The sequence below is a fragment of the Rhineura floridana genome, chromosome 10, assembly GCF_030035675.1.
Source record: "Rhineura floridana isolate rRhiFlo1 chromosome 10, rRhiFlo1.hap2, whole genome shotgun sequence".
NCBI lineage: Eukaryota > Metazoa > Chordata > Lepidosauria > Squamata > Rhineuridae > Rhineura > Rhineura floridana.
Genome location: NC_084489.1, coordinates 7969276 through 7984416, shown reverse-complemented (window position 1 = coordinate 7984416; position 15141 = coordinate 7969276). Strand labels below are relative to the sequence as shown.

The window sequence follows — 15141 nt, the reverse complement described above, 5'->3', positions numbered from 1 at the left end:
GTCCTAAGAGAAGGAGGGTTTATTATTTCAGTTTATGCTAAATAAACGGTTTTACAAATGGTCTTCGAGCAAGGTCAACAGCATCTTCAATTACAAGGCAAACTTAACAAGAGTTACTATAAACCAAAGTGCTCCGTATTGACTTAAGCGCAAACTCTGCTCCATGGATTGCCACTGGCAGGCTTATTGCATATTGCAAATTTCTTCTTCAAGAAACGGTAATCTTTTCTTTTGCCAGAATTGGTGACTTGCGTAGAGACTGCTCATTCACCTCTCCCCAACCAGCTAGCTGCTCAGCTCAATTCACCCCACACAAAGGCTGAAGACCAGACCTCAATGGACCGAGTGAAACATGTTCAAAACTAGGCTCTCTATTGTGACTGGATTTCTTAACATCTTTTCAAAAAGCGGAGAATGCCTTGAGGCTAAAGGAAGAAACAGGCTAATGGTGAATTGGGAATACTGAGCAAATTTCAGAGCCCTTTCCTCCTAGCTTTTGAGGTTGAAAGCAAGCTCTATCCTTTCAAGTTTCAAAGTCCTTTTTCCTCCTGCAGTGTCACAGAAGGATTTGAAAAGAAGGTAATTGTGCTCACAGTCTCCCTGATCAGAGCTTACGTCCTATTTCTGGTATTTCGGAATACTTCTCGCAATAATGGTGCATATAGCTCAATCCCTTAACCAGCCTGCACTCAGCAATTGCTCATTAAATGAACAATTGCTGGTATAAAATGCCTTTTATGTTCAAGGTCTGGATATAAGATAAGCATTCTAGTTCTCTAGATTTGGTTTACTAAGGAAACTCACCATCATTAAATTACCAAAATGAAGACAGAATAACAGTCTCTCCCAGAAAAGTAGCAGTTATGGCTGATGTACACCTTCGTCCACCCCCCAAAAAAAGAATGTAATGCTTAAATGCTTAATAGAATAATATATAACTGATAAGAAAGAATTTTCCTACATGTAAGAAGAGGTCTACATTTTGGAGATCAGGTACTTCACTTTCGAATGATGTAATAGAGCTATGGACACATTCATTGTGTCTCTGGCTTTACATGTACTTTGATGACTCATTTTCGGCCATCCTAAAGGTTTGCTTAAACTGCCTGCAGTTCTCCTTTTGGCAAAAAAATGTACCTGTAGATCCTCTAAACAAACTCTGTAATTAGTTTCCCTTTTCATATGCACATTTACATGGAAATAAGATCTATTGAAATCAATGGGGCTTGTACTTTCCAAGCAAATATTCACAGGATCTTGCTGTAAAGTTTGGTTTCCTATTAGAAGGAAAATTTGTAGGAAGCTTTTTTATTCTAGCCTTATGAATGTTTACCTTTTTAGAATATATTCTTAAGATAAGCACTTTCAGAATAGACACAGGAAAGCATTCACAAACCAGGTCCCCTGCCCATCATGAGCATATAAATCAAAATTATCAGAGAGGGTTAGATAGCAAACATTGAACTTTCTTTACATGAGGTGCTCGAGCATTGTACAAACAGTTGCACTTTACCACCAGTCTATATTATCTGAAGTAACAATATTAGAATGTATAGACATATATTCTTTGTAATGGATTTTCAACTTATCAGTAATTTCTCATGCTTTATTTGGCACTTTTTGAATTGTAAATATACAATGCCTTCACTATCTTTTATTTTCACACCTTGATAATTCTGAGGGCAGGGAGCTTATTTTGCTTTTCTTTCCAAGAACCTTTTAATAGTTGTGGTTATGAAGGAAGAGAATGGGGTGGGATGTACACTAAGAAAGAATAGGAGACATTCAGGTAATGGCCCTGATCCTCATATTGACTGCTATACCAGAATTGGGAATGATTATAATTCACAATTATAAATTCACAAAAGTGAACAGGAACATGGCCACTTGTGAGAACAGTGTCAGAGTGGAAGTTAACATTAAGTAGAAGAAAGGTCCCCAAATCAAGATAGACATGTTTTATTGGATAATACATCCCCTAAAGTTTAGTGGTGTAACAGTTAAAGTGTTGGACTACAACCTGGGATACCCACACAGCCATGAAGCTCACTGGGTGACCTTGGGCCAGTCACTGCCTCTCAGCCTCAGTGGAAGGTAATGGTAAACCCCCTCTGAATACCGCTTACCATGAAAACCCTATTCACAGGGTCGCCATAAGTCAGAATTGACTAGAAGGCAGTCCATTTCGTTTTCAAAGCTTAACAGCCATATGTACTGAACACATTACATTTCTTAGTTGGGCTTATTCTTTTATTTCACAAACGTACAGAGGGGCAGAAAGACTCTCTTACAATTGGAACTCCTTTCCAGATCACATCTGCAACGCCTCCTCAATTTCTATCTTCAAATCTTTTTTAAAAGCCTATCTTTTTCTGTTTAGCTTTTCCATAAGCTCCTTTTCTCCCTTTAGGAGTTTTTACTGCAATTATAAATGTGTCTTCAACTGCCTTCTTTCATTCTGCAATACCCTTCCTATATTTAAGCTTAAATTGTCTGCCCCTTTCTGACAATCCACTTTTCAAATGTATTGTCTGTACAAAGCTAGGCTCACTGCTGGGCCACTCAAAATAAATAAACCATAATGCTTCATACTAGTATGATTCTCAAGGAAAAGGGAAAGGCGTGTGTGTGTGTGTGTGTGTGTATGCGTGTGAGTGTACATGTGCCATGTGCGCAAAAGAGATAGAAGGCTGTATATATGTCTCGGGTGTCCTCATCACCACCATTGTGAGAAACATCCCACATCCAGCTAAAGGTTTATTCAAACATGCAGTAAACTTTGGATCACTCCTGGCCTTCATTAGTGTAAATGGCATGCATATGTGTATTTTTCCCAATTTGCATAATATGTAAACAGTATGAGACGTTCACAGAGATCGAGGAGATGGGTAGCTGCAAAGAGTGCAATCATGCTGCCTCCTTACAAGTCCAGTGTGCAGTTGATTCTTTGTATAAATGGGCCTTGGGTTTTGTACCACCTCTCCTTGGCTCTACAGATATGCCCCTTCTCCTACTTCACCGTTCCATGAACCAGCCACCACATGGAGTATACAGTTAAATGTATTATGCCTCACTATTACTTCTCAACTTTTTTAAAAAAAAATCAACACAGACATGTCCACAGGTCAAACTATTTCTACATTTCCTCACAGCAGAATCATGCCCCAAAGCTTCTCAGCCCAATGCTCAACTGTTAAAGGATATTCTGAGAATTATGTGCCCTGAGAGAGCTCTATTATGAGAAAAAGTGGCACAATAGTCTTCAGACAGCATACTTTGGATAGAATTAATATCAGCAAAGTAGAATATGGAACCTAATGCTCAAGACCCATTGAAATTAATAGGAGCTACACAAGAGTACATACCCATGTAAATTAATGAGAAGAGGTGCCTCTCATGCTAAAAGCTTCTGGCCGAGCCCTGTATGTGCCAAGGCATAAAAACTTAATGAGGTTTGAATTACTGAAGATTGTTACCTTAAATCAATTGTCTTCTAGGGCTGCAAATCTAAACTTATTTATTTATTGCTTATTAGATGCCTTATAAAAATATTCTAGGCAATGTGCAATGAATTTAAAACATAACAATAATATAATAAAAATCCACAATAAGACGTAAAATCCAACCTAGCATGAAGACCCCCAATTACAAAAGCACAACTAAACTATAATATAAATCACAGGACCTAAACACAACTACAAGCAACCATAGACATACAGGAGCTAAAACCACCAACCACATCACAAAGACTGAAACATGATCTTAAAGTGGCTAGAAGAGTCTTCTGGCATCAGGCTAAGACAACACAGTGGGTGTCAGGCAAGCTTCCCAAAGGAGAGCATTCCACAGTCTGAGGCAGTGGTTCCCAACCTTTATGAGTACGGGACCCCCTTTGTAAGCTCAAAAAATTTAGTGACCACCCCCCTCCCACGCTAATTGTAATTTTAGCCTCTGTTAATTGAAAAAATGGTGCATGGCAATATCACATCTCCAAATACCCCTTTTCATAAAAAGCTCCCTGCAGGCAGGGAGGTGTTGCTTTCTTTTCTTAATGCAAAGGTCCAATCAAATTGTTATCCCCCTCCCCTCACACACACACACAGTCTGAAGATGTATAGTCCTGTCTCCCAACACCAGTGGGTTAGAATGCTGGACTAAGATCCAGGTTCAAATACCCATTCAGTCATGAAGTTCACTGGGTGACCTTGGACCAGACACAGTCTCCCAGCCTGACCTACAATATCTCACAGGGTTGGTGTAAGGAAAAAATGGAAAAGGGGGGCATGTACACCATCTTGAGCAACTTGGAGGACAGGTGGGATATAAATGCAATAATAATTAAATCAATAAATACATTTCAGCTGCAATATGTGGACACCAGCTCAGCCAACCTGCTGAGCTTTTTAGAAATTATCATTATCATCATCAAAAAGCAGCAATGTGGTAGTGGTAAGGATGCTAAATTGTGAAGGCAAAAGAGTGGATAGATTGAGGAGAGGGTTAGTGATTTAGGCCTTGCGATGATCATCAGAACTGATGACTTGTTTAGCATGCACTTGGGGAATGAGAGTGGATCAGAAGAGAGATCACCGAACACGCACACACACAAACACATCTGCCCCTCCTGCAAGCATCTGCAGGCATGCAGGCATTTGGGCACGTGGGAGGGCTGCAACATCTTTGTGTTGCTGTGTGTAATTGTGTTGCTTAATGTCATTTAAAGCAGCACAACAGCAAGCAGAGAGTAACAGTGGATGTTGAAATACGAGTGTGCCAGCGTGTGTGTGTGTTTACCTAAGAAAGCAGGCTTTTACCCTGCATCAGGATCACTGAGACTGGAGACGTAGTAAAGTAAGAAAGGCTAGTTTATTTATAGAAATACGTAGTAGATAGAAAGGCAAACCTAGTAACTAACTAACTAAGTTGGAGGCAAAACACCCAGGTGTAGGAGTTAGCCCCATAGCTAGGAGAGCAGAGACAAAGGGATGTCTCCTCTCTCCTGGACAGTTGGAGAAGAAGGAAGTGGAAAGGGCAGAAGGAGGAGGGGCAGGTAAGCTTCCCTAAAGATGTAACAGTCTAGCGACAGAAGGAAGTCAGTCAGAGCATCACAGGTAAAGGTAATCAAGCCTATCCATCTGGAGGACCCTAGCTCTATCTTCCCTCTGGAACATAAACAAAAGAACAAAACAGGAGTTGCTCTTGCCCCACTTCCAACACTTTGAAGAGAGGCGGGGGGGGCAGAATGTAAGTGGAAGAAAGGGGGGACACTGGCAAACACACCTAATCTCAGAGATAGGGGGCAAGCAAGTCCTGAGCTTCCTCACTGCTCCTTGGTTCCGTCTGGACCGAAGGTGAGATCTGGGCAGCCTCGCAGATAAGAATAATTTTTAAAAGGAGGTGGCAGCAAAGCAGGAGTCAAGAAAGGCAGGCAGGCTGGCTGCCAGGAAGGAAGGGGGAAAGCAGCCTTTCCTTTGTAGCCTTACTTCTTTTTGCTTCACAAAAAGCCCTCTCCTCTCATTCTGAGTAAGGGCATTGTCAGCAGTGGCAGTGAGAGGAGACAGGAGATGGAACAGCAATCCCCTCTTCTTCCTGGTAGCACCTCCCTCAGCCTCCTTTGGCATCTGCCAGCTGTGGTATACGCAGATGCCTGCCCTCGGCGTGCCTGAAAGAAGCTCTGGCGCTTCAGCAAAGTCATCCCCTCTAGTTTGGAGCAAGGGGGAGGTGTCATCTGCAGCAGCAATCGGGAGCAGACAGCATTCAAGGAGTGAAGACTTTTTTTAGAAATAATAATAAATAATTCATTTCTTTACTGTTCACAGCTCCCTCCGGATTACTTCTCAGCCCCCCTGAGGGTCACAGCCCCCAGGTTGCGAACAACTGGGCTGGGGTGTGGACAGGGACTACTGAAGTCGGCTCTCTCATGGTTCTGAGCTTCTGAATGAGGAACGTTTGCAGAAGGGCCTCCATAGATTACCTTAAGTTATGGGTAGATTCATTTCAGAGGTGTTCACCAGGTATCAAGATTCCAAGCCACATAGTCAAAATCAACAATGGACTCGAATTGAAAGTCAGTGCAGTGCAGACAAGATAAGCATGATGTATTCATAATACAGGAATCATCAACCCATAGCCTAAAGTTGCCATGTGTTTAGAAGTATGACAAGAGCAACTCCCATTTTGGTTCTCTTTGCATGGGGAGAGATATAGAAAGATGGTGCTCCTAGCTGGCTAGACTGCCACTGACCTGTACTCACCTTTTCTGTCTTCCTTCTGTGTAAACTGATATGTCCAGGGAGCTGTTCTCACTTCTGACTCACTTCCTGTTTATTCTCTTCTCTGCAGACCACTGGAAGAGAAGGAACCAGGTTCTCTTTGTCTCTCCTCTAGCACGAGGGGCAATGTCCAGGCATGGTCATTGCAGCCTCCAACTTATTTAGATAGAAGTAGCACCTTTCCTATCCAGTACGTATTTATATTAATAAAGTAGTCTTTTCTTATTTTGAAACCAAGTCTGAGTGATTTAAAGCAAAGTGAAAGCTCGCTTTCTTTCTGATGAAAATCACACCCATGCAGCACAGAACAGTTAGCAAGCTACACTAAGCTAATCTGCTAATTTACTAAAACTCTAATTGGTCTACTAGCCATTACAGCCATCAGGTGATGGGCCCAGAGCTGATCTGAGCAACGTGGACTGAGAACCTGCTGAATGGGTTTTGCAAAAAACTGAGTGTATGATTTTACAATGGAGACTTAAAAAGGAAAAGTTTAGACTAGGAAACAACGATAGAAGAGTCAGTCTTCAAAGCTTCTCTTGGGAAATTCCTATATATCAGCAATGTTACTAGGCCAGACATGGCAGTAGCAGTGGGATACTTGTGCAGGAAAACCAGCTCACCAACCAAGAAGGACTAGGAAGCAGCCAAGACAGTGGCGAGATACCCAAAGGGCACTGCAACCTTAAAGCTGAAATTAGCTGCTGCCAAAGATCCCAAGCTGGTGGAATCAGAGCTTGGAAAAGTTACTTTTTTGAACTACAACTCCCATCAGCCCCAGCCAGCATGGCCACTGGATTGGGCTGATGGGAGTTGTAGTTCAAAAAAGTAACTTTTCCAAGCTCTGGGTGGAATACATAGACGCTGACTGAGCTGAAGATACTACAGATCAGAAATCTACCAGTGGAAACATCTACTATGGAGATTCAGTGATCTGCTGAGCAAGTAAGAAACAGGAGACTGTAGCACTCTCATCCACAGAAGCAGAGTCAGCTTCTGAAGCAAGCAGTTAGCATGGCTGCTTTCACTGTTTAAAGAACTAGGCATCAATATATCTTGGCCTGTCATTATGCATGAAGACAACCAAGAATGGATCAGACTAATGGAGTCAGAAGTCATGAGTTCACAAGCAAACCACTTAAACATGAAGCACCATTTCATTAGAGATACCTCTCTGCAAGGACTACTCAAGATGGAGTACTGTCCAACTGAAAAGATTTGCTGACGCTCTGATGAAGACATTGGGAAAAGTCAGATTCAAGAAAGTGCAAGACAAGATGAACCTCGTGACCTGAACCAAATGCTCGTTGATAAGGGCTGTTAGAAGTGTGACAAGAGCAACTCCCTATTTGCTTGGGGAGAGAGATAAAAAGATAGTCCTCCTAGCTGGCTACACTGCCACTGATCTGTACTCACCTTTTCTATTTGTCTACCTTCCATGTAAACTGGTATGTCTCAGGGACCTGTTCTCACCTCTGATTCACCTTCCTGTTTACTCTCTTCTCTGCAGACCACAAGGAGCCACATTCTCTCCTCGAACATAAAGGGCAATGTCTAAGCATGGTCATTGCAGCCTCCAACTTAGAGAGAAGTAGCATCTTCACTATCCAGTTATGTCTTTCTATTAATAAAGTAGTCTTTTCTTATTTTGAAATCAAGTCTAAGTCTGAGTGATTTAAAGCAGGGTAAAAGCTCACTTTCACACAGGTAAAATCACACCCACACAACACAAAGCACTTAGCAAGCTACACTAAGCTAAATTCTGCTAATTTACTAAAACTCTAATTGGTCTACTAGCAATTAGAGCCATCACCATGGCACCCACAAAGGCTTTCAGTAGTGCCCCTGCCAGAATCTGAGCTTTCTTTTTTTTAAAAAAAAGTAAACCTCTAACCCTCCCAGAAAGAACGTTATGGAGCATAATGTGCAGGTACCCTTCTAAGAGATTCCTGTGGAATGAGCCAGCCTGGCTGCTCCTGCCGGTCAGTGTTATTAACCAATAAGTGAACTCAGAACTGTGATTGATACGTGAGTTATTTGGACACTAGGCAATAGGAATCCCTGGGGTCCTAAAGAGCTGCTGTATTTTCCTAACTTTTCAGTGCATTTTTCCTACTGCTGTATTTTTTTTTAATACCTTGAAATTTCCATAGTTTGCCCTTTTTCCCTAGCAACCAGGATTCATCTTTCCTGTGCTGGGTTCGCCTGAGATCAGGTAGGGCCTAGAAGTTATTTTCTGCAAATACTACAACACAATAGGTGTGGATGAATGTTAAAGAATCCACCTTCCCTCAAAAAGCAAATGTGTAAACTTTGCAAAGAGACTTAGGCACACCTCCTGCTTTGCAGGAGCTAAAGACCTGGGACTCATGAAGAATTCGCTTGCAGCACAATGGCAAACATGTCCACGCAGAAGTAAGTCTCTTTGTGTTTTATGGGGCTTACTTCCAGGTAAGTGGGTACAGGATGGTAGCTAGGCTTTGGTTTAGGGTTGGCATTGGGAAATAACAGGGTACTTATCCCTTTAACAACTGTATGGCAGGCCAAAATTCAACAGCTCAAGCCTTTTCTAGTATGGAAATACAATTAGGGGAAAAGCTTCCCCATGACTACTCTGTAATGTTGTCTTATTCTATGCCCCCATGGTAGCCATTTTGTGTTATGCCACACCTATGTGGCAGCAGTTTTATGAGTAGTGCCTCCAGCACTTTCTCAAAATTTTGAATGTGCCCTCTGGTCCAGAAAAGTTGGCAACCCTGTCATAATGCTTTTTTCAAGTTAACACTCACACTGCTGATGTTTCTGGACCATCTTCAAAGGTAGCTTCATGTACAACGCATTACAGAAATTCAGATGGGAGGTCCCCAAATGTGGATCACCAGCCATATTATATACCTTAGTACCAGATCTACATGTATGTCTGGAATATACATGCACAGGACCCTGTATCTTACATGCCTTTTCATGGTCAGTGCTAATTTAAAGAGATTAGCAATACTACTATTGTGTAGGGATGGAGAGAAATTTATTTATTTATTATATTTATATCTCCCACCCTTCCTCTTGAAGGACCCCAGGATGGCAAACAGCGATAAAACAATAAAACATCTTTGAAACTTGTTAAGTATCTTAAAAACAATTCTAATACAGATGCAGACTTGGAAAGCTCTCTACTTTAAAAGTTTGTTGGAAGAGGAAGATCTTCATTAGGAGCCAAAAGTACAACAAAAAATTGAGTTTGGAACATTTTAATTACAAAACTGCCTGACTGGCACTTCCCAAAACAATACACAAATGAAAGTAGCTCTTCTTCTCTAAATTATGTGATGAACTTCTCCAATCAAATCATGAATATATTAGGTGAAAATGTACATAAAATGCACATATTAGACGAAATAACATACAAAACCCCAAAAAGCTGGATTTGAAAGAGGAAACTTTTCAAAAATGAGGGGATGCATAACAAATTACTTGAAAGGGAAAAACAAGAGGGTCAACGCTCTCCAGAATGGTTGGGGATTATTGAAAACCAAACAGAAGTTCAGCAAGAATATATACCATTCACCACCACTTACCATATGCTCAGAGGCACGTTACCAACTTCTTCCAAGCTACACAACAAGTGGATTGGACTGTGAAAGACCAACCCAAATTGTGTTTGCATTTTGACCAATTTGTAGGGCAGTATAATATCTCAGAGAGGAGTTCAGGTCTCCTGTTCTCCTGGTGCACTCACTATAGCTGCCCAATTTCCCTGTTTTTTAAAGTTTGATAGAAATATCTGTGGGCTATAGCTACATTTTTCCCTATTGGTTTTTTCCCTATTAGTGAATTTCTCTGCTTTTAAATCCGGGAGGTAAGAAATGGGATCCTGTGCAAGTTTGCTGAGAATGGATTGATCATTTGCATGCTTACTGCCCTGCAATCATGCTCAGGATAGTTGAAACTGACAACAGGGGATGGGGAGGGGGAGGGGAAGAGGAGGAGGGAGGGAGGAATGGCAGAGGGGAGCAGGGGAGGTTTGATCATTTGCATGTTTATTGAGTTCAGTGGGATTTACTCCCGTGCAATCATGCTTAGGACAGGTAAAACTGACTGGGGGAGAAGGAGGGGGAGGGCTGGAGTGGGCAGGGGAGGAGGAAGAAGGAAGAGGGGGGAGGAAGGAAGAGGGGGGAGGAAGGGAGAGGGGAGGGGAAGGGGGGAAAGGCAGCTCTGATCATTTGCATGCTTCTTGAGTTCAATGGGATTTACTCCTATGCAATCATGGTTAGGATAGGTAAAACTGACCATGGAGGAGTAGTGGGGAGGGGGAAGGGAGCAAAGGAAGGAGGAGGGGAGGGCAGGTTTGATCATTTGCATGCTTATAGAGTTCAATAGTATTTACTCCCATCCACTCATGCTTAAGATAGGTAAAATTGACGATGGGGAGGAGAAAGGGGTGGAGGACGAGGGGATTGGAAGGGGAGGGGGAGGGAAGGGCGAGAGAAGGGGGTGGGTTTGATCATTTGCATATTTTTTAGTTTAGTGGGATTTATTTCTGTTCAATCATGTTTGAAAATGGAAATGGACTGCCTTCAAGTCGACTGGACTTATGGCGACCCTATGAATAGGGTTTTCATGGTAAGAGGTATTCAGAGGGGGTTTACCATTGCCTTCCTCTGAGACTGAGAGGCAGTGACTGACCCAAGGTCACCCAGTGGGCTTCGTGGATGTGTGGGGATTTGAACGCTGGTCTCCCAGGTCGTAGTCCAACACTGACCTGGAGGAGGGGCAGGGAGGGGAGGAGGAGGGGAGGGGAGATTGGGTGGGTGGGCACTGGGCAGAGGGGAAGCCCATTTCCTTTCCAAAAGGCAAACATTGTGAATGTTTCCCCCACCTTTTTATTGTACAGCAGGCACATGTAGTCTCCCAACCAAATTTAAACTAAACCTGTCCCTGGCCACATCCACACCAGGCCTTTATTTCACTTTGGACAGTCATGGCTTCTCCCAAATAATCCTAGGAAGTGTAGTTAGTGAAGGGTCCTGAGAGTTGCTAGGAGCCGCCCTGTTCCCCTCACAGACCTTCAAACAGAGTGGCTGACTGTTAAACCAGTCTGGCCACTGGAGCTCTGTCAGTGGAATAGGAATCTCTTCTCAGCACCCTTCACAAACTACCCTTCCCAGGATTCTTTGGGGGAAGCCATGACTGTCTCAAGTGAAATCAGTCTGGTGTGGGTGTGGCCCCCTGATTAGCCAAGCCAAGCAGCTGTGAGTCTGGCTTTTAGAACACTGACAGTTGGTTCTTACTAAGCATGCCTGACACTACCATTCCGCTCAATGCAAAATTTCTTAAATTAATTAAAAATCAACCAGGCAAAAAGTCTGGGGAACTACTGAGGCAAACAGGGGTGACAAAAGACAAAGTTCTAGACCTTACTGACAAATTAAAAACAAACAAATTACTGGATCTAGATGGCATTCTACTTGAGAGTTCTGAAGGAACTCAAACGTGAAAATGCTGATTTTCTAACAAAAATATGTAACTTATCATTAAGATCAGCTGCAATACTGATACTGGGAAATGGCCAAGGTAACACCAATTTTTAAAAAAGGATCCAGGAGTCATCCAGTAAAATATAGGCCAGTTAGCTTTATGTGTGTTCTAGGAAAACTGGAACGCATTATTAAAGAGAAAATAATCAAACATACAAAATAAAACTTGCTGAAGTAGAACCAGCATGGCTTCCAGAAAGTGTCAACAAGCACATAGTTAGAAGTAACCCAGAGTATATTGTATATTTTCAAAAATCTTTTGATAAAAGTCCCTCACTAAAGACTCCTAAGTAAGCTTAGGTGCCATGGGATAAGGGGACAGGCCCTCGTAGATTGGTTAAATAACAGGAAGCAGAGAGTAGGAATGAATGGACATTGTCACAATGGAGGGATATAATAAGTGGGTTCTTTCAAGGGCTTTTATTGGGACCAAAGCTTTTAACTTTTGGATAAATGATCTGAAGTGTGGACAGAGCAGTGAAGTGCCAAAACGTGCAAATGACACCAATTTATTCAGGATGGCAAAACCAAAACGGGATTGAGAGAAGTTCCAAAAAGAATCTATCCAAACTGGGTAAGAGGGCATTAAAATAGCAAATATACTTTAATGTAAGCAAATGTAATGATGTACATTGGGGCAAAAAAATCCTAACTTTGCACATACACTAAAGGGGTCTGAACTGGCAGTGTCTGACCAGGAAAAAGATCTTGGGATTGTGGGGGATAGCTTAATGAAAATGATATTGTAGTGCTGGAAAAGATCAACCAAAATGACCAAGGGGGTGAAGCAACTCCCCTATGAGGAAAAGTTACGACATTTAGGACTTTTCAGCTTAGCAAAAATGCAGCTAAGATGGGGACATGATAACAGTGTATAAAACCATGCATGAGTAGAGAAAGAAACTAGGGCTCCTTGTGTAACAGGAAAGTCAAAATCTTCAAACCCAGTAAAAGGCTTTACTCCCTTCAATTAAAACATCAACTCCGGATTCCAGACCTTATTTTCTATTCAACTATTTTATTATTATTATTATTATTATTATTATTATTATTATTATTATATCCCGCCCTTCCTCCCAGTACGAGCCCAGGGTGGCAAACAAAAACACTAAAAACACTCTAACACATCTTTAAAAAACAGACTTTAAAATACATTGCATACAACATAGTGGGCACAAGGTTACAACGTAGTGCCTTTTAATTTAGGGGAAATTGATTGGAGAAGGAAGAGATAGATGATAGAGGTATTTAAATTATGCATGATGTGGAGAAAGTAGAGAGAGAAAAGTTTTTTCTCCCTTTCATAATACTAGAACCTGGTCTCATCCAATGCAGCTGAATGCTTGAACATTCAGGACAGACAAAAGAAACTACTTCTTCACACAATGCATAGTTAAACTATGGAACTCTGTTTAAACCAACTTTGTTCTCCCTCCGATTGAAGGTTTATCTTAGCTCTCTTCCATGAATTTTAAAAATTGAACATAGCCAGTTTTATGGCATAATTTTGTACCTCGTGTGATTTCCAATGCAGCATGAAAATGATGTGGTGTGGTATGAAACTGACATACACAGTTTTATGGGGTATTTTTCTACCCCAAGTCAATCCAAATTTCCAGGGTGGCAAAATGTCCCAAAACAAAGCCATGTGTATTATGTCAGAAGGACACTTATTTGCTTCTCTGGGTTGATTTGTGCTTGAAAAACCACATGTGTGTGACATTTTTAACCCCACTTGCTTAATACTGGCTGGGACTAAAAACACAACAGCAGAAAACATTTTCATGGGATATTTTTTGTCCTATATTTTTTCATTTACAGAGTGAAACTGTGAATCGGGTGGAGAACTCAAGCCTGTGGACCTAGTTAGGCCTGGCACAGGTTCCAATTTGGTCCACATGGTTGTTTTTCCCAAACTACGTCCACCTGAAGCACACCTGACACGTGTGACATTAGGTGAGGAATAGGTGGAGGTGCAATTGCCAATGCATTCCAGATCGTGCATTGGCAAGGAATGCTGATTGGCTGCGAGGGCAAGCTAACTGGGATTGGACGTGCCACTGAGGGAACTCTGTAGTGCAGCCAATCCCAGGAGAAAGAGAACCTTTGGTTAGAGCCTCTCAGCTGATAGGCACTGACTTCAAGCTCCCTGAGATCAGCTACATTACTCATCCAAACCTTAAAGGGGATCACAAACAGCTGACCAGGGCTCTTTGCTGGAGAGCCAGTGTGGCATAGTGGTTAGAGTGTTGGACCACGACCTAGGAGACCAGGGTTCAAATCCCCACACAGCCACAAAGCTCACTGGGTGACCTTGGGCCAGTCACTGCCTTTCAGCCTTAGAGGAAGGCAATGGTAAACCACCTCTGAATACCGCTTACCATGAAAACCCTATTCATAGGGTAACCATAAATTGGGATTGACTTCAAGGCAGTCCATTTCCATTTCAGGGCTCTTTGCAATCCCTTGCTCTTTGCTTTGAAATGCCAACGCTCAGCTGATCAGCAGCACTTCAAAGCACCACACAGAGTTCTTTGCAAGCTCCAACAATCATTTGGACTTCAAAGCACCCCATTACCTGATGTCAGGTGATGGTTAGTTCATCTGTCAAATTTGGCCTGAGAGGGATCGGGGAGAAAAGGATCTGGTCTGTCAGCCAAATCCAATTCCCCTATCCCTGTTGTAAGTGTTAAGTGCCTGAAATGTGGGGACATTGTTTATTGCTGTGCAGGTGATAATAAATTAGGAGGACTAAATTGTAGGTCAAATTCTGTGTAAATTCTGCAACAAACAGTTCCCCTGGGTTGATTTTAACCCCATTTTCTTGGAAGAAGGTATCAATGTAACATGTTTTTTGTTCCTTTGCAATGATACCACATTCATTGCTCAGAGGATAAGCCAAAAGATAACATGATTGCAAGACATGTGCAGAGTTCCAGTTCAAGCGAGCTTCTCGGTAACAGCAGGGGTTAGAGAAATATCTTGTAGAAAATCTCAGATTTTCTCTTCATAACATTTGTAAAGAGGAAAAATAAAGGAGTAGATAATCTCACGTTGCAATAATTAAATGCTCTATCTGCTACAATAACGCAAGATCTATTCACCACTCCCCTGCAGTGCACAAAGGTGGTACCTCCATTCTGCGTGCAGCTGTAACAACCTTCTTTTCCATCCCTTCTTATTTTTGCCACTTACAAAAAGCTAAAAAGAGTGGGTAGAAACATCAGTTGCTAGACCTGTACACATACAGCCATGGACAGCTGCAGAATATAAATGTTCCCTTTCGTACCTTGAGGTTTTCCACCTGGAGTTTGTGTCTTCTTATTCTGCAGTAG

General features: G+C 42.0%; 1 protein-coding gene across 7 annotated transcripts in view; it reads right to left on the bottom strand.

Moving 5' to 3' along the window:
* Nucleotides 1-15141, bottom strand: part of GLI3 (GLI family zinc finger 3) — a 438381-nt gene that overhangs the window by 314935 nt on the left and 108305 nt on the right. The window contains exon 1 of one of the 7 annotated variants that reach the window (XM_061585986.1): nucleotides 8207-8240. The exons of 5 other annotated variants lie outside the window; for them this stretch is intronic. The gene's annotated coding sequence lies outside the window, so the exon portion shown is untranslated. Of the gene's footprint in view, nucleotides 1-6244; nucleotides 6325-8206; nucleotides 8241-15141 lie in introns of those variants that run through there. One more of the 7 variants, XM_061585990.1, reaches the window with a different exon arrangement.